The 19,869-nt window shown below is 46.9% G+C and overlaps 1 protein-coding gene across 3 annotated transcripts in view; it reads left to right on the forward strand.

Annotated features, from left to right (window-relative positions):
- The window catches only part of FOXN3 (forkhead box N3), a 141,465-nt gene that overhangs the window by 50,935 nt on the left and 70,661 nt on the right, over positions 1 to 19,869 (forward strand). The window contains exon 1 of one of the 3 annotated variants that reach the window (XM_044272821.1): positions 8,882 to 9,122. The exons of the other annotated variants lie outside the window; for them this stretch is intronic. The gene's annotated coding sequence lies outside the window, so the exon portion shown is untranslated. Of the gene's footprint in view, positions 1 to 8,881; positions 9,123 to 19,869 lie in introns of those variants that run through there. 3 annotated transcript variants of the gene reach the window in all.

Below are 19,869 nucleotides of genomic sequence, written 5' to 3' on the forward strand. Positions count from 1 at the left end.
CCACTGTCCCCTCCAGACCCCTCTGCCCTCTCCAGACTTCCCTCCTCTTCCATTCCCCACTGTCCCCTCCAGACCCCTCTGCCCTCTCGAGATCTTTGTCCCTCTAGACTACTCTGCCTCTTCCAGTCCCCGTTGCTCCCTCCGACTCCTCCAGTCCCCGCTGCAATCTCCAACCCCTCCAGTCCCCGCTGACATCTACGACCCTTCCAGTCCCCGCTGCCATCTCCCACCCTTCCAGTCCCCAGTGCCATCTCCCACCCTTCCAGTCCCCAGTGCCATCTCCCACCCTTCCAGTCCCCGCTGCCATCTCCCACCCTTCCAGTCCCCGCTGCCATCTCCCACCCTTCCAGTCCCCGCTGCCATCTCCGACCCTTCCAGTCCCCGCTGACATCTCCGACCCTTCCAGTCCCCAGTGCCATCTCCCACCCCTCCAGTCCCCGCTGACATCTACGACCCTTCCAGTCCCCAGTGCCATCTCCCACCCCTCCAGTCCCCGCTGACATCTACGACCCTTCCAGTCCCCAGTGCCATCTCCCACCCCTCCAGTCCCCGCTGACATCTACGACCCTTCCAGTCCCCAGTGCCATCTCCGAAAGTCCCCGCTGCCATCTCCGGCCCCTCCAGTCCCAGCTGCTGCCTCTGACACGTCTGTCCCCTCCAGACTCTTCAGACGCCTCTGCCCCCAAACATTGGACAAACCCTACAGTGTCTTTAATAACTAGAACATTATACAATCGCCTGTTTCTCCAGCACCATTTTCCGCCGTGCTGATCCGGTACTTTCACCACTGTATGTTTTCAAACAGCAGCAGTGATTTGCCTGTATACGGCATGTGACCGCTGCAGCCAGTCACTGTCCTCAGTAGTCTACAGCTGAGGACAATAATTGACTGTGGATCCGTGGCCTGCAGGCCAAAATACCAAGATGGTAGTGTGCATAATTACTTAGCCCAGGGATGCCCAACCTGTGGCCCTCCAGCTGTTACAAAACTACAACTCCCAGCATGCTCTGATAGCTGTAGACTGTCCAGGCCGCAAGAGCGGGAGGGCCGCAGGTTAGGAATTCCCGTGCCCGTTCTGCGCCCCCGCAAAATAATTAGAACATGTCCTATTCTTGTCCGTCTTCCAAAATACAGAATGTACACGGCCAGTATCCGTGTTTTGCGGGCTGCAAAAATGGCTACAGCTGTGTGCATGAGGCCTTAGCCTGATGGGGGTTAGCAATTTGTAATTTATCATTAGCCCAGCAACAGTTGTTCTTAAACTACCACTCCCAGAATCCTCCTTTCACTTCTATGGGAGTTACAAGAACAGCCAAGCAAGTGTTCATGCTGGGAGTTGTAATTTCACAGCAGCCAAATGATTGTGAACTGAGCTGAGCCTGCACATCACAGGGGCCACATACTCTTACAGAGGGGTGATGACCGGGGCCATATCAGGCCAGGGTGGCTCTTTCTGTCATACACCCTATCCCCATTTTCCCTTTGAGCAGATTTTGGGTCGTACAGGAAGACGAAAAAGGGAATTTGGGGCATTACCGGTGACTCAGCTTGCAGTTATACAGAGCTCCGATGATGGCAGGAGAGAAATAAACCACAGACTGTTTCCTATATAAACCAGAAGTTCTGTCGCTGCAGCTCTGGAGAGGACTAGAGTAGACATATGCATCCGTATAAGGCAAGGAATGAAAAGTACATATAATATAAAATATAAAAGTAGCTTCATAAAAGAGTCTCTGAAGGAAAAAGCTGAAAATTCCACAAGAAAAAGCAAAAATCACTTTGCATGCTGAACTCTCCTCAGCGCTTCATCAGTGGAAACACATTAAAGGGATTTTCCGAGAATTAAGAAAATGAAGAAAATATGTAAATATTACTTTGTTATAAATATATTCCCAAATACCTTTCATTAGTTATAATGGCTCGTTTTGTCTGGGGAGCAATGATTAGGAGAAACAAAATGGCCGCCGTCCGATTAGTTCATACAGAACCTGTCCTAATCGCACAGCAGGACAAGTTACTTCACATCACTGAGGTAAAGAGCTGCCTCGCCCTCCTCTCTGCTTGTCAGGAATTATGATCCTGAATACAGTTTAATATGATATTTAGCTGAATCTTTGTGGGAATGGAGTTCATGAGGAGACATGAAGTACAGAAAGGATGGACAGGACAGTCTGTGGTGAAGTAGACTGCATACAAGTGCTGCTGCTCATTAGCCACATCTGCTGATGAACTCAATTCCTACAGAGATTTAGACAAAGGTCTTATAATCTGTATTCATAATCCTTAACCAGCAGAGAGGAGGATGAGGCAGCTCTTTAGCTCACTGTGCTGAAGTAACTTGTCCTCCTTTTAGGACAGGTTTTGTGTATACTAATAGGACGGTGGCCATTTTGTTTCTCCTAATCATTGCTCCTCAGACAAAACGAGCCACTATAACTAATGTAAGGTATTTAGGAATATACCGGTATTTATAATGAAGTAACATTTAAGTACCATATTTTTCACCCTATAAGACGCACCCCCCCCCCCCCCAAAAGTGTGTGGGGGGGGAAATAGCACTGCGTCTTATGGGACGAATGCTGCAATTTACACTGATACACCGCCGCTGCGCTGCTGCACAGTGCTGCCGGCGTGTGTATCAGCGGGGAGGGGCTGGGGGCCGGCATCTTGTTTTGTGATGGCAGCGGGGCCCGGTGCAGCCACTGTATTCTATTACACCGGGCCCCGCTGGCTGTAGTAATCATATAGGCAATGTTAATCCAGCCTGTAGTATTTACTACAATGTTCCGTAGCAGGCAGGAGGCCGGGCGGAAGGCGGCAGTGTAACGCACTACTTCACGAGCCTGCTTCTCCCACTTTATGAATGAAGCAGGTGGCGCAGGCGCATGACGTAGTGAGTTACGCTGCCAGCGCCCGGCCTCCTGCCTGCTATGGAAGTTAGTAGTAAGTACTACAGCCTGGATTTAGGAGGAATTCTACAGTTTAACATTGCCTATATGATTACTACAGTGAGCGGGGCCCGGTGTAATAGAATACAGTGGTTGCAACGGGCCCCGCTGCCATTTCAAAACAAGATGCCGACCCCCAGCCCCTGTATTGGGGGTCATTCACTACATAGGGACACTGTTATGGGGGGATCTGTGGATGACACATAGCATAAGATGCTATGTGTCATCCACAGATCCCCCCATAGCAGTGTCATGCCATCCCTAGATGCCCCCATAACAGTGCCATCCCCAGATGCCCCTATAACAGTGCTATCCCCAGATGCCCCCATAACAGTGCCATCCCCAGATGCCCCCATAACAGTGCCATCCCCAGATGCCCCCATAACAGTGCCATCCCCAGATGCCCCCATAACAGTGCCATCCCCAGATGCCCCATAACAGTGCCATCCCCAGATTCCCCCATAACAGTGCCATCCCCAGATGCCCCCATAACAGTGCCATCCCCAGATGCCCCCATAACAGTGCCATCCCCAGATGCCCCCATAACAGTGCCATCCCCAGATGCCCCCATAACAGTGCCATCCCCAGATGCCCCCATCCCTAGATGCCCCCATAACAGTGCAATCCCTAGATGCCCCCATAACAGTGCCATCCCCAGATGCCCCCATCCCTAGATGCCCCCATAACAGTGCAATCCCTAGATGCCCCCATAACAGTGCCATCCACAGATCCCCTCCATAAGTGTCATCCACAGATCCCCTCCATAAGTGTCATCCACAGATCCCCTCCATAAGTGTCATCCACAGATCCCCTCCATAACAGTGTCATCCACAGATCCCCTCCATAACAGTGTCATCCACATATCCCCTCCATAACAGTGTCATCCACAGATCCCCCCCCCCCTCCATAACAGTGTCATCCACAGATCCCCCCCCCCCCCTCCATAACAGTGTCATCCACAGATCATTAGTTCAAAACCCACCAAAAGCACACCTTTTGGTTCAAAATATATTTTTTCTTATTTTCCTCCTTAAAAACCTAGGTGCGTCTTATGGGCCGGTGCGTCTTATAGGGTGAAAAATATGGTATTTTCATTTTCCTAATTCCCGGAGAACCCCTTTAAAGGCTTTCATGAACTTCCAAAACATCCAGGTTCACTAATGTGTACTGATCGCTGCAGAAAGCACAAGTAGGTCAGGTGATGGAGCCGGAGGCGGCTTTTTCTACCTGTCGCTCACAGTGTTTGCATTGACTGTTTCAGGCAGTGAAGGAATCGCCTGTTTCTGTAGCTCCAAGACGTCCTGCAGGGAACCTTCATAGTCAGGGTTCAGAGGTGTTTGAAAGTACTGGACACAGAAAGTATTCTAGCCTGCAGTACTGCGTACCACCACTAGAGGCAGGTGTAGAGTGGCTGGAGGTGGTAGGAAATGCAAGAAAAGATTTAGAACAGGAAGAAGTGTTCTGACTGATGGGGCAGTAATTGTATCACAGATAGTGATGACTAGGGATGAGCGAATCGACATCGGATGAAACATTCAAAGTCGATTCACATAAAACTTTGTTTCAATACTGTACTAAGCGAGCGCTCCGTACAGTATTAGAATGTATTGGCTCCGATAAGCTGAAGTTAGTTATTTGCGAAGTCGTGTGTGACTTCGTTGAATAACTTTGGTGTAACATCCAAAGCTCACTTCTCTCCTCACTAAATCACAGACTTAGGGCTCATGCACACGACAGTAGACGTCCCCTGTGCGTATTGCGGCCCGCAAACAGCGGGTCCGCAATATATGGGCACCGGCCGCGTGCACACCATATCACGGATGCGGACCTATTCGCATGAACGTGTACTCCGTAGGCATTCCGTTTCAGTTTTTCCGTTCAAAGATAGAACATGTCCTATTATTGTCCGCATAACGGACAAGGATAGTACTGTTCTATTAGGAGCCAGATGTTCCGTTCCGCAAAATACGGAATGCACACGAATGTCATTCGTATTTTTTGCGGATCCGTTTTTTGCGGACCGCAAAACACTGAAAAAGCCATACGGTCGTGTGCAATAGGCCTAAAAAAGTGGGTTTTGGCAATTTTCTTAAACATTTTAAAATTTGCTTCTAAACTTCTAAGCCTTCTAATGTCCTAAAAAATAAAATGACATTTACAAAATGATGCCAAAATAAAGTATACATACGGGGCATGTAAAGTAACTATTTTATGAAGTATCACTACCTGTCTTAAAAGCGGAGAAATTAAAATTTTCAAAATAGCAAATTTTTTCACATTTTTTGCAAATGTGTTTTTTTGTGTGTCTCAGAATGGCAGGGTCAGTAAAAACATTCCAGAGTAATTTCACATAAACTGACACGTCAAATTTGAAAAATGGGGCTCCGACATTTGGTCCAAACTGGCTTGGAGTGGTTAAAGGGGTTGTCTCATCATGGACAATGGGGGCATATCGCTAGGATATGCCCCCATTGTCTTATAGGTGCGGGTCCCACCTCTGGGACCCGCACCTATATCAAGAACAGAGCCCTGCAAGTGAAGGAGGACGCACTGTGCATGCGCAGCCGCCCTCCATTTATTTTTATTGGGGCCGGCGAAAATAGATGAGCACTGGCTTATACCTGCAGCAATGTTTTTTTTGGACAGCAGTGGCTTCCTCTGTGGGATCCTCCCATGAAATCCATTTTTGTTTAGTGTTTTACGTATCGTAGATTCGCTAACAGGGATGTTAGCATATGCCAGAGACTTTTGTAAGTCTTTAGCTGACTCTCTAGGATTCTTCTTCACCTCATTGAGCAGTCTGCGCTGTGCTCTTGCAGTCATCTTTACAGGACGGCCACTCCTAGGGAGAGTAGCAGCAGTGCTGAACTTTCTCCATTTATAGACAATTTGTCTTACCGTGGACTGATGGACAGCAAGGCTTTTGGAGATACTTTTATAACCCTTTCCGGTCTATTGTTGTGACTTCGATGAAGATCAGATCACATTTTATAACCAATTTGTGCAGAAATCCAGATCATTCCAAAGGGTTCACGTACTTTTTCTTGCAACTGTGTACCTGGCACTATTGGGGAGGAATGGAAGAGCATTATATACTGACACTACAGGGGAACACTATATATATATATATATATATATATATATACTGGCAATATGTGGGGGAGCATTATATGGAACTAGTGGGAGGCACTACAGGGGGGCATTAGAGCCACTGGGAGCATTAGGCACCTTTCACACGAGAGTGGCGGATTGGCTCCGGGTGCGTTCAGTGAAACTCGCACCATTTTGCAAGCAAATTCAGTCAGTTTTGTCTGCGATTGCGTTCAGTTGTTAATTTTTTTTCCGTGCGGGTGTAATGCGTTTTGATGTGTTTTTCATGCGCGTAATAAAAAAACAAGGTTTACAAACTACATCTCTTGGCAACCATCGGTGAAGAAGACATTGCATCTGCACTTGCTTCCGGATACATTGCGTTTTTCACTGAAGCCCTATTCACTTCTATGGGGTTCACGTCACGCATTGCACCCGCGCGGAAAACTCACTTGTGTGTAAGGGGCCTTATGGTTATATTATTACTACTAGGGTACTGTAGGGACACCCGGCACCCCTGCCGATCAGCTGTTTGAGGAGACGACGTGCGCTGTGCGCACGTGTCGTCTCCCTTCTCTCTTCCTGCTCACTGCTGTATGTCTATGGGACAGCAGCAGTAAACAGCACGCGCCATCTGCTCAAACAGCTGATCGGCGGGGGTGTCAGGTGTCGGACTGTGTTTTTAGCACATTATTACAAGAATTGGGGCCCCACTTTTGATTTTGCCCAGGGCCACATTTTGTCTAAAACCGACCCTGACTATAGCATATGCCATAGACTGTTAGCTAATCATTAAATGGACTCACCTACTATACGACTACACTCCTGCTCTTTTAGATAGGGCAGAAATAATATCTTTAGCAGCACTCCATACATGGAGGGACATACAGAGGCACAAGGAGGGCGGAGCTTGGTGAGGAGGGGAGGTGCTTAAAGGGTAACTGTCATTTTTTCATCAAAAAATCAATTTTAGCATATGTTACTGCTGCAGCAGCATTATGCATAAAGCAATCTTTAGTTTCTTCACATACCACCGTTTTCCTTGAGTTTTTCCCCTTTAGTTACGGCTGTTTAAACATTTACAATATGAGGACCTTCTCAAGATGGCTCCTCTGCCAGTTCTCTGAGGCCAAAACTGCTTTCCCTCAGGTCACATACAAACTTGCTGTAGCCAGCAGCTTCCTGCCAGCCAATCAGAATGGATTACTGAGAGACACGCCTCCTCACTCTGAAGCCTAATGCAGGCATGCAGTGTGAAGGACCGCCCCTCTGTCTTCCTAGCCGGAGACAGACAAGCCATAGCTTTTAGGGGAGCAGTGGAAAGGGACAGGGGACATTAATGAAAGCTGTTATTATAAGGTAATTACAGATCTTTTGGCAATTATTGACAGACTAACTCAAGTATACATGCCTAGCTCTAATAAACTAGCAAAAAAAATTAAAATATGACAGTTGCCCTTTAAGATCTGCAAGAAAGTTTGGAATAGGTGATGATGTAATCCTGTAGTTTATAGGGAGTGGGCCACGCGGGAGAGACTGACAACCTGTCTGCACAGGAGAACAAGCTCTAGACTAGTAGTCAGACGGGGATCACATGACCCAAACGGGATCGATGTATTGATGTAGCTGTGCTGGGATGAGACAAATCACACAGCTTGGTTGAGTATTGTTGGTGGCTTAGTATTATACATTGGGGGTCATTAATTAAGACCATCATTTCTTGACAGTGTTTTTAGTCTATGCTGGCATTAGGCCTCATTCACACGTCGGTGTTCAAATCCGTGAAAAGGTGGTCAGTGATGCATCCGTGAAGCTGTCCGTGAAGGATCCGTGTTATATTGTCACGCAGACCTTTAAAAAGTCTGTGTGTCCGTTGTTTTGCTGTCCGTGTGCCATCCGTGTTTCACTGACACTGAACAGCCGAAAAATAATTTTTAAAGCATCTCTTCCTAATGATCCGTGGTTTTCACAGACCCATAGACTATAATGGGCGTGATGGATCCGTGAACACCTACAAAATAGAGCATGCAAAAACGGACCGTGCTAAAACACTCATGTGTGAATAAACACATTAAAATGAATAGGGACGCGTGCTGTCCGTGGAGAATACGTCCGTGAAACACTGATGTGTGAATGAGGCTTTACTGCCAGAAGATGCGCCTAAATAATGACTGGGCGTGCGCCTCGCCATAAATTAGGAGCATCTTTGTTGTCCGTGTGCCTCCCAGAAAATCCACGTCAGCCCCTGGCTTGCGCAGTTTTCTGCAAACTTTTACGCCTTTTTTCTGACGTAAAGTTAGTAAATTGTCCGGAGCCAGAGTCCCAATCTTCATCCGCCCCTGACACCCCTATGTGTCAAATGCGGCGTAAAAACACCCCCGTGACAAATATTGTCACGCAGACCTTTAAAAAGTTGCAAAATGGGGTAGTGCAACAATTTTGTGTCAAAAAGAGGTGTATAACTGTTAGTAAATGACCCCCAGTATGTAAAAAAAAAATATAAAAATAAAATCTGATCTAATACATTTCCATTAATTTCCACTGTCTGAGCTTGTAGCATTTGTTGAACTGCAAGTCCCAGCAATGCCGGCCATCTCCCTTTTTGGAGCCTCCAGGAGAGGCGGTTATCCTCCTGCCACACAGCAGAGCGCCCCCAGGCAGTTCACTGCCGTATCAGCAGGGTGTGGAGAGGTCCACAGGAAGCTCAGCCGGCCCGGTGATGTCAGGCATGCTCACCAAACAGGTTACTGGGTCTAAGCACGTGACGATGTAAAGCTGCGCACCGTCACTGACACCTTCCAGGCAAAAAGACTCAGAGGACTCGTTCATGTCCCAGGTCTCCAGGGATCTGTTCACACTCGTCTCCTGATCGCCAGATTCAGAAGCTGCTCCAACTGACAATTGGGAGGATGTCTGACGGGGAGTCTCATTGTGTGCTCGGCCCGGAAAAAACTCCTGGAGCCAAGTGAGCTGTACAAGATGTGGAGGCGCACTTTTCCCATCAAATTTTAGCACGGAAATATAAGAGAACATGACTGTAATGGTGTAAATTCTGGGAAAGAGTAGAGACGCACAGTATTAAGGTAGGAACACGAATGTTAAGGATGTTTAGCATATCATAACCATGATACAGGTCACACATAGAATTAATCTACACTGACAGCGTCACTGTGTACATATATTACATCACTTATGTACTGATCCTGAGTTACATTCTGTATTATACTCCAGAGCTGCGCTCACTATTCTGCTGGTGCAGTCACTGTGTACATATATTACTTATCCTGTACTGATCCTGAGTTACATCCTGTATTATACTCCAGAGCTGCGCTCACTATTCTGCTGGTGAAGTCACTGTGTACATACATTACATCACTTATGTACTGATCCTGAGTTACATTCTGTATTATACTCCAGAGCTGCGCTCACTATTCTGCTGGTGCAGTCACTGTGTACATATATTACTTATCCTGTACTGATCCTGAGTTACATCCTGTATTATACTCCAGAGCTGCGCTCACTATTCTGCTGGTGCAGTCACTGTGTACATACATTACTTATCCTGTACTGATCCTGAGTTACATCCTGTATTATACCCCAGAGCTGCACTCACTATTCTGCTGGTGCAGTCACTGTGTACGTACATTACATTACTTATCCTGTACTGATCCTGAGTTACATCCTGTATTATACTCCAGAGCTGCACTCACTATTCTGCTGGTGGAGTCACTGGGTACATACATTACTTATCCTGTACTGATCCTGAGTTACGTCCTGTATTATACTCCAGAGCTGCACTCACTATTCTGCTGGTGCAGTCACTGTGCACATACATTACTTATCCTGTACTGATCCTGAGTTACATCCTGTATTATACTCCAGAGCTGCACTCGCTATTCTGCTGGTGCAGTCACTGTGTACATACATTACATTACTTATCCTGTACTGATCCTGGGTTACATCCTGTATTATACTCCAGAGCTGCGCTCACTATTCTGCTGGTGCAGTCACTGTGTACATACATTACTTATCCTGTACTGATCCTGAGTTACATCCTGTATTATACTCCAGAGCTGCACTCACTATTATGCTGGTGAGTCACTGTGTACTACATTACATTACTTATCCTGTACTGATCCTGGGTTACATCCTGTATTATACTCCAGAGCTGCACTTACTATTCTGCTGGTGCAGTCACTGTGTACATACATTACTTATCCTGTACTGATCCTGAGTTACATCCTGTATTATACTCCAGAGCTGCACTCACTATTATGCTGGTGGAGTCACTGTGTACATACATTACTTATCCTGTACTGATCCTGAGTTACATCCTGTATTATTCTCCAGAGCTGCACTCACTATTATGCTGGTGGAGTCACTGTGTACATACATTACTTATCCTGTACTGATCCTGAGTTACATCCTGTATTATTCTCCAGAGCTGCACTCACTATTATGCTGGTGGAGTCACTGGGTACATACATTACTTATCCTGTACTGATCCTGAGTTACATCCTGTAATTTACTCCAGAGCTGCACTCCCTATTCTGCTGGTGCAGTCACTGTGTACATACATTACTTATCCTGTACTGATCCTGAGCTTACATCCTGTATTATACTCCAGAGCAGCACTCACTATTCTGCTGGTGCAGTCACTGTGTACATAAATTACTTATCCTGTACTGATCCTGAGTTACATCCTGTATTATACTCCAGAGCTGCACTCACTATTCTGCTGGTGCAGTCACTGTGTACATACATTACTTATCCTGTACTGATCCTGAGTTACATCCTGTATTATACTCCAGAGCTGCACTCACTATTCTGCTGGTGCAGTCACTGTGTACATACATTACTTATCCTGTACTGATCCTGAGTTACATCCTGTAATTTACTCCAGAGCTGCACTCACTATTCTGCTGGTGGAGTCACTGTGTACATATATTACTTATCCTGTACTGATCCTGAGTTACATCCTGTAATTTACTCCAGAGCTGCACTCCTTATTCTGCTGGTGCAGTCACTGTGTACATACATTACTTATCCTGTACTGATCCTGCGTTACATCCTGTATTATACTCCAGAGCTGCACTCACTATTATGCTGGTGGAGTCACTGTGTACATACATTACTTATCCTGTACTGATCCTGAGTTACATCCTGTATTATACTCCAGAGCTGCACTCACTATTATGCTGGTGCAGTCACTGTGTACATACATTACTTATCCTGTACTGATCCTGAGTTACATCCTGTATTATTCTCCAGAGCTGCACTCACTATTATGCTGGTGGAGTCACTGTGTACATACATTACTTATCCTGTACTGATCCTGAGTTACATCCTGTATTATTCTCCAGAGCTGCACTCACTATTATGCTGGTGGAGTCACTGGGTACATACATTACTTATCCTGTACTGATCCTGAGTTACATCCTGTAATTTACTCCAGAGCTGCACTCCCTATTCTGCTGGTGCAGTCACTGTGTACATACATTACTTATCCTGTACTAATCCTGACTTACATCCTGTATTATACTCCAGAGCAGCACTCACTATTCTGCTGGTGCAGTCACTGTGTACATAAATTACTTATCCTGTACTGATCCTGAGTTACATCCTGTATTATACTCCAGAGCTGCACTCACTATTCTGCTGGTGCAGTCACTGTGTACATACATTACATTACTTATCCTGTACTGATCCTGAGTTACATCCTGTATTATACTCCAGAGCTGCACTCACTATTCTGCTGGTGCAGTCACTGTGTACATACATTACTTATCCTGTACTGATCCTGAGTTACATCCTGTAATTTACTCCAGAGCTGCACTCACTATTCTGCTGGTGGAGTCACTGGGTACATACATTACTTATCCTGTACTGATCCTGAGTTACATCCTGTATTATACTCCAGAGCTGCACTCACTATTCTGCTGGTGGAGTCACTGTGTACATACATTACTTATCCTGTACTGATCCTGAGTTACATCCTGTATTATACTCCAGAGCTGCACTCACTATTCTGCTGGTGGAGTCACTGGGTACATACATTACTTATCCTGTACTGATCCTGAGTTACATCCTGTATTATACTCCAGAGCTGCACTCACTATTCTGCTGGTGGAGTCACTGTGTACATACATTACTTATCCTGTACTGATCCTGAGTTACATCCTGTATTATACTCCAGAGCTGCACTCACTATTCTGCTGGTGGAGTCACTGTGTACATATATTACTTATCCTGTACTGATCCTGAGTTACATCCTGTAATTTACTCCAGAGCTGCACTCACTATTCTGCTGGTGCAGTCACTGTGTACATACATTACTTATCCTGTACTGATCCTGAGTTACATCCTGTATTATACTCCAGAGCTGCACTCACTATTCTGCTGGTGGAGTCACTGGGTACATACATTACTTATCCTGTATTGATCCTGAGTTACATCCTGTATTATACTCCAGAGCTGCACTCACTATTCTGCTGGTGGAGTCACTGGGTACATACATTACTTATCCTGTACTGATCCTGAGTTACATCCTGTATTATACTCCAGAGCTGCACTCACTATTCTGCTGGTGGAGTCACTGGGTACATACATTACTTATCCTGTACTGATCCTGAGTTACATCCTGTATTATACTCCAGAGCTGCACTCACTATTCTGCTGGTGGAGTCACTGGGTACATACATTACTTATCCTGTACTGATCCTGAGTTACATCCTGTATTATACTCCAGAGCTGCACTCACTATTCTGCTGGTGGAGTCACTGTGTACATACATTACTTATCCTGTACTGATCCTGAGTTACATCCTGTATTATACTCCAGAGCTGCACTCACTATTCTGCTGGTGGAGTCACTGTGTACATATATTACTTATCCTGTACTGATCCTGAGTTACATCCTGTAATTTACTCCAGAGCTGCACTCCTTATTCTGCTGGTGCAGTCACTGTGTACATACATTACTTATCCTGTACTGATCCTGAGTTACATCCTGTAATTTACTCCAGAGCTGCACTCACTATTCTGCTGGTGCAGTCACTGTGTACATACATTACTTATCCTGTACTGATCCCGAGTTACATCCTGTATTATACTCTAGAGCTGCACTCGCTATTCTGCTGGTGGAGTCACTGTGTACATACATTACTTATCCTGTACTGATCCCAAGTTACATCCTGTATTATACTCCAGAGCTGCACTCGCTATTCTGCTGGTGGAGTCACTGTGTACATACATTACTTATCCTGTACTGATCCTGAGTTACATCCTGTATTATACTCCAGAGCTGCACTCACTATTCTGCTGGTGCAGTCACTGTGTACATACATTACTTATCCTGTACTGATCCTGAGGTACATCCTGTATTATACTCCAGAGCTGCACTCACTGTTCTGCTGGTGCAGTCACTGTGTACATACATTACTTATCCTGTACTGATCCTGAGTTACATCCTGTATTATACTCCAGAGCTGCACTCACTGTTCTGCTGGTGCAGTCACTGTGTACATACATTACTTATCCTGTACTGATCCTGAGTTACATCATGTATTATACTCCAGAGCTGCACTCACTATTCTGCTGGTGCAGTCACTGTGTACATACATTATCCTGCACTGATCCTGAGTTACATCCTGTATTATACTCCAGAGCTGCACTCACTATTCTGCTGGTGCAGTCACTGTGTACATACATTACTTATCCTGTACTGATCCTGAGTTACATCCTGTATTATACTCCAGAGCTGCACTCACTATTCTGCTGGTGGAGTCACTGTGTACATATATTACTTATCCTGTACTGATCCTGAGTTACATCCTGTAATTTACTCCAGAGCTGCACTCCTTATTCTGCTGGTGCAGTCACTGTGTACATACATTACTTTTCCTGTACTGATCCTGAGTTACATCCTGTAATTTACTCCAGAGCTGCACTCACTATTCTGCTGGTGCAGTCACTGTGTACATACATTACTTATCCTGTACTGATCCCGAGTTACATCCTGTATTATACTCTAGAGCTGCACTCGCTATTCTGCTGGTGGAGTCACTGTGTACATACATTACTTATCCTGTACTGATCCTGAGTTACATCCTGTATTATACTCCAGAGCTGCACTCACTATTCTGCTGGTGCAGTCACTGTGTACATACATTACTTATCCTGTACTGATCCTGAGGTACATCCTGTATTATACTCCAGAGCTGCACTCACTGTTCTGCTGGTGCAGTCACTGTGTACATACATTACTTATCCTGTACTGATCCTGAGTTACATCCTGTATTATACTCCAGAGCTGCACTCACTGTTCTGCTGGTGCAGTCACTGTGTACATACATTACTTATCCTGTACTGATCCTGAGTTACATCATGTATTATACTCCAGAGCTGCACTCACTATTCTGCTGGTGCAGTCACTGTGTACATACATTATCCTGCACTGATCCTGAGTTACATCCTGTATTATACTCCAGAGCTGCACTCACTATTCTGCTGGTGCAGTCACTGTGTACATACATTACTTATCCTGTACTGATCCTGAGTTACATCCTGTATTATACCCCAGAGCCGCACATTAAGGGGTATTCCTATTGTTTCTAGTAATCCCCTATCCACAGGATAGGGTGTAACTATTAGATCGGTGGGTGTCCAACCACTGTGACCCCCAACGATCCCTGTACCCCACACGCCCAGCATGCACACTGCAGTGTACTTGGCTGTCTCCATCAGTCCAGTGGAGTGTCATTGTGCATACCCGACCAGCCACTTAGTTCATTTCGGGTTGCCCCGTGTGGTGTGTCCCCATTTTCATGATTAGCGGGGGTCCAAATGGTTAGATGCCCAACGATCTAATAGTTATCTCCTATCCTATGGATAGGGGATAACTTCTTACAACCAGAGCCCCCCTTTAATCTATTACTCCTTATTGTCTGCCATGTCAGACAGAAGAGAGGAGAGAGACAAGCAGTTTTATAATATCCCTGCCCCCCATGATCACTGCCCCATCCACCTACGTGTGCGCTGTCAGACGCTCTAGACGGTAGGGTCACTGCCCTTTAATCCTCTTGTATTTTATACATATGGGAACCTGATTTGTTTGCCCATTATGAGAGCACGCCCTCTTTATTCACTGTAAATTGGAGACCCCCTGGGGGTGGAGGGTGCAGGGTGCACGGAGATGGCCCTGAGCATACAGTGTGGATTGCAGGGGCCGGGTAATTATCTCCACAGCCCTGTCCCCCCAGCGTCTGCTCCCTCCTTTGTGCTTTTCTTTCATCTGGGACTCTGTGTAATGTATATGCGGTCTCCTCTGGGTAGAGCAGAGCTGCCGGAACCATGCACCGGAATGTGTCACCGCATAATCCTCTTATGGACCGCATGCATGTATTTCCATGGTGCAATATGGAGGTAGATGGCGGATGTCACCAGCTCTGGGGGACTCCAGCATCATTGTCTACCGGGGTCTTAGGTGAAATCCACCTCCTGCCGCCCTATCCCGCCCCTGTGCCTTGGCCCCCATGCACACGACCGTATTCCTTTTGCGGATCAGCAAAAAACACGGATTGCAGCCCTGTGCGTCTTTTTGCGGTACAGTAGAACGGACTTGCGCATCTTTTGTGGCCCGGTTGAAATGAATGGATTGAATGCAAACTAAAAATACAGTTGTGTGCATGGTCTTCTGAGACTTTACCACTGATAATCTATATTCTGGATAGGTCGTCAGTATCTCATCAGTGGGGGTCCGACGCCTGGGACCCCCGCCGAGCAGCTGTTTGAGAAGGCACCAGCACTCGCGGTAGCGCTGCAGGCTTCTTTCCTTAGGCCATGTAATATAAAGTTCATTGGTCACATGGCCTAACGAAGCTCAGCCCCATCCATTTCAAAGTTTCTTAAAGGGGTTTTCCGACCATTTTTTATTTATTTTTTATCCTCAGGATAGGTCATCAGTATCTGATCGGTGGGGGTACAACACCCAGGACCCCCGCAGATCAGCTGTTTGATAAGGCAGAGGCACTTGCGGTAGTGCTGCAGCCTTCCCTAGGCCAGTGACGTCACGTTCACCGGTCACATGGCCTAGGAGCAGCTCAGCCCCATTAAACTGATTGGGGCGGAGCGCAATACCAAGCACAGCCACTATACAAGGTACGGCACTGTGCTTGGTGAGCTGCAAGAAGGCCGCGGCGCTACCGCGAAAGCCCGTGCCTTCTGAAACAATGCCAAACGCCGGACCCCCACCGATCAGATACTGATGACCTATCCAGAGGAAAATCTTGGAAAAAGATGATTACAGCAAGGAGAAAAGATTAGAAACTGCGAGGAACTGAGATTAAGATGATGGGGATGCTGCGTCAAATATTGGGAGGGGAGGAGCCTCAAGAAGGGGAGGGGCCTGGAGAGCAGGTTTCATATGGAAGAAGCCAGTGGTATCGGATGTTTCTATCATGTTTAGAAGTGATGTAGGGCTCATGCAAACGACCATAGGATGTTTTGCAGTGCGCAAATTGCGGACCCGGAAAGCACGGATACTGGCCATGTGCATTTCGTATTTTGCGGAACAGAACAGCTGGCCTCTTATAGCAGTGTTTCCCAACTAGTGTGCCTCCAGCTGTTGCAAAACTACAACTCTCAGCATGCCTGGACAGCCTTTGGCTGTGCGGGAATGCTGGGAGTTGTAGTTTTGCAACAGCTGGAGGCACACTGGTTGGGAAACACTGCCTTATAGAACAGTCCTATCTTTGGCTGTAATGCGGACAACAATAGGACATGTTCTACGTTTTTGCGGAACGGCCATGAGGACATACGGAAACGCCATGCACACGGAGTCATTTCTGTTTTCTTTTGCGTTAATGGTTTTGCATATGGGCCGCAAAAAAAACAACTTTTGCAGATCCGCCTTTTGCACACCCCAAAATACATGGCCATGTACATGAGCCCTTAGACTGGATATAATACATTCCTGGGTCATCATCGGCCTGTGCAGTCTGGCTGGGAGCTGCCATATTGCGCCATAGGCATGAATGGCGGGTGATGGTGGTATTGTGGCGGGATGCTGCAGCAGGCGCTGCTCGTTGTATAATGGCGTGTATGATTTTCATGAAGAAGAGAAGCAGAACTTCCCTGCAATGGGAACCTGGTATTAGTCTTCAGCGCCCATAAACGGTCTCTTTCCTGCCTGCGTTCAACCTCATCCCCCTGCCCAAATGTCATCCCATCATATCAGACTGGGCTCAGGGTGGCATCCTTCTGAACACTCCAGACTGATACAATGTAAGAAAGTATCAGGAGAGACGGATATGTTTAGTTCACAGAGGATTGTCCACACTGGATACAATTGTAACAAACCCTCCGCCGTGAAGGAGTGTCAGGTCAGGACAGGTTTGCAACCTCTAGACATAAACGCAAAGGTTTTCACTTACTGACCGCAAGCAGAGATCCTGAAAATAGTAGAAATTGCAGCACAGATTCAATTAGACCATTACAGAGCTTTCCTTCGTACAATTGCTGGACACCGGCCCTTTAAGATTATTGCGAGGGGCGTACATCGGACTTTTCACGGGGTGAGTCTTGGCGTCTGAGTCCCGCAGGTCACTCCTTTGCCTCTTGTCTGTGGCCAGACGCTCCAGAACAAGGCGTCTTGCACACGAACGTTGTGCATCCGTTCCGTGCATTGGGGACCGCAATTTGCGCTACCCAATGCACGGGCAACGTCCGTGCGTCGGTCGGGACGGATCGAGACCCATTCAACTTGATAGGTCTGCAACGCAAAAAAATAGAACAAATTCTATTTTTTTGCGGTGCGGAGGCGCGCACGGACAGAAACACCAGGGAAGCACTCCTTGGGGTTCCGATCCGTGCTTCCGTTCTGCATCTCTGTGATTGCGGACCCTTTCAAGCAAGTGAATGGGTCTGCATCCGTGATGCAGAGTGCACAGGGGCTGGTGCCCAAGTATTGCGGACCCACCGTACGCGGGCCGCAATACGTCCGCGGGCAAACAATGTTTGTGTGCAAGAGGCCTAAATGTGAACACTCGATTGTCTGACGAGGAGTCTCCGCTGCAGTGGACGTAGTATTGGGGGGGACGGGCACGCTCAGTTGTCAGTTATTTCCGTTTTCATTAGAAGCAAAGTAACACGGAAAAAAAGTGCATCCTGCTTACAGTGAACCCATTTAAAGATGAATTTCGGGAATTGTACTATGAGTGGTTTCCCAGTATAACGTCAGAATTCGGGTCCATTCACACGTCCGTAGTGTATTGTGGATCTGCAATACACCCGGCCGGCACCCCCATAGAACTGCCGATTCTTGTCCGCAATTGTGGATAAGAATAGGACATGTTCTATTTCTTTCCGGAGCCGTGGACCGGAAGATCGGGGGCGCGCTCCGGAAATGCGGATGCGGACAGCACGCTGTGTGCTGTCCGCATCCATTCCTGCCCCATAGAGAATGAATGGGTCCGCACCCGTTCCGCACACATTCACGGACGTGTGAATAGACCCTTAGGTCGTTTTACAAGAGATTCTGACATGTGACTGTATAAGGCCCCATTCCCACAACCGTATTTTTGGTCACATCCGATGCACAGTTTTGTTTTTTCATCGCACACGGACCCATTGATTTCTATTGGACTGTATGTCCCTTCTGCAGCCCCGCACATCCTATTCTTGTTTGTTTTGCGGACAAGAATAGGCATTGTTACAACGGGTCCGCAAAAAAAAACGGATGCAACATGGACATCATCCGTATTGTTTGCAGATCTGCATTTTGCGAACCGCAAAATACATATGGTCATGTAAATGCACTCGGTGAGAGTTTCTATTGCATTGGCAGTGGTTTGGGATGAGAGCGACTCTGGACTTTTGGGGGAAATTGTTTACAGTACAATTACCTAACTTAAAGGGGTTGTGCAAGAATAAGGGGGGAGGGGAGACCTGTAGAGCAGCAGAAGATGCACTGCTCAAGCGCCGAGCCTGGGACATGCGGCCCAGGCGTAAAAAGACTGGGTTAGACGTGAAGTCTAGCCTTGCCAATCCAGGAGAAGGGAATACAGCTGGGGTGTAACACACTAGTGCTCCGAGGGCTCAGGCCAGCCCCTTGGTGCTCCAGTAACTGGCATATGAATAAAAATCGAAATTTCTCATCAATAGGGTAACGTTCTGTCATAATCAGGGCATCGTTTTTATCAGCATGACCAGGGTTGACAGATGCTCTTTACGTGACCTTTTTTTTTTTTTTTTTTTTAACAATGGCTCCAAACTGCAGCCGCCGCCTTCTGGTGGTCCCGTCTCCAGCCAGGTTCTGGGCTTTCGCTTCCAGCGATGTGGACAAGTGTCGCAGGGAAGCCACCGGCCGAGCTCCTTGTTCCAACTGTAGCTAAATCCATTAATGATCTCCCCAGGACTCTGTTAGACCATATGGAGTTATTAAAGGGGGGGGGGGGGTACCCTGACTCTGGACGCCCCTTTGCAGAAACGACTTCTCAATCCACCGTAAAACTGGGCAACGAGCAGCTCATATCGTCATATGGCGCTCCAGGGTCCCTTTGGACGCAACAAAAGAACCCTCCTTCCCCCCGGTACACAGTCCATGGTCACGGAGGAAGCAAAACATTAGGTCAAGATAGGTAGAATTAAGATTGTCTTTCACTGACAGCAAGCAGAGATTTTGAAAATGCTGAGGAATTAAAGGGGTATTCCCATCTGGGACATTGAGGGCAAGAGAGTCATCTGGAGCCCACTCCTATCTCCAGAACGGGACCCACAAGGTGAACAAGGAACAGCCGCGCATGCGCAGCTATCGGAGTTCTGAAAATGGCTG

This window comes from Bufo gargarizans, chromosome 11 (genome assembly GCF_014858855.1).
Source record: "Bufo gargarizans isolate SCDJY-AF-19 chromosome 11, ASM1485885v1, whole genome shotgun sequence".
NCBI classification, from domain to species: Eukaryota; Metazoa; Chordata; class Amphibia; order Anura; family Bufonidae; genus Bufo; species Bufo gargarizans.